General features: G+C 60.1%; 1 non-coding gene across 1 annotated transcript; it reads right to left on the bottom strand.

The window, feature by feature from the left end:
* Window positions 1-365: 365 nt before the first annotated feature.
* TRNAK-UUU lies at window positions 366-438 on the bottom strand. Its single transcript has one exon. It is a non-coding gene; the product is annotated as a tRNA-Lys (tRNA).
* Between the last annotated feature and the right edge of the window lie 252 nt (window positions 439-690).

Below are 690 nucleotides of genomic sequence, written 5' to 3' on the forward strand. Positions count from 1 at the left end.
CCATCCTCATCCCTGTTGCTGCTGCCCTTTTTGGGAGAGTGGGGTTTGGGGGGTGTGCTGTGGCTGCAGCTGCACCTCAGGGCATAGCGGGGCTCAACCTGCACTGGATGGGGGCTGAGAGGGGGCTCCTGGGCACAGAGGGAACTAAGGACAGGGATGGGGACAGCACCCAAATGTGCAAGGAGGGCCTGGGGCATGCCGAGGGTACAGATGCCTTCAGCAAGGCTCAAGGGTCAACTGCGCTCAGCTCCGGGGGTGGTGATGGTGGGAAAAGAAGCAGTGGACCCCTGGGGACCCTGCAGCCCCCCATGGAGGCAGGGAGCAGGAGCTGCTTCTGCAGATGGGCTCCTAAATGATAAATCCTTCGCCTGAACAGGGGCTTGAACCCTGGACCCTCAGATTAAAAGTCTGATGCTCTCCCAACTGAGCTATCCAGGCTCCTGTTTGATGTTTTGGGGGATGCTCAAAACAGGTGGCAAGGACCTCACTTCACTGCAGCACCAGAGGGACAGCACAGGGACTCGCTTCGACCTCTTCCACCCCCACATCACCCCAAAGAGGCCACCTCAGCAGAGGGCATCCTCCCATGAGGAGGAGCGGCACCAGGAGCTCTGTCCTGCCCGGGGACCTCTTCTGCAGGCAAGGATGGGGTCACTGGGGAAGGTGAGGCACAAACACCAGGTTTGTCCT

The sequence above is a fragment of the Mesitornis unicolor genome, unplaced genomic scaffold (genome assembly GCF_000695765.1).
Source record: "Mesitornis unicolor isolate BGI_N332 unplaced genomic scaffold, ASM69576v1 scaffold36561, whole genome shotgun sequence".
Classification (NCBI taxonomy): domain Eukaryota; kingdom Metazoa; phylum Chordata; class Aves; order Mesitornithiformes; family Mesitornithidae; genus Mesitornis; species Mesitornis unicolor.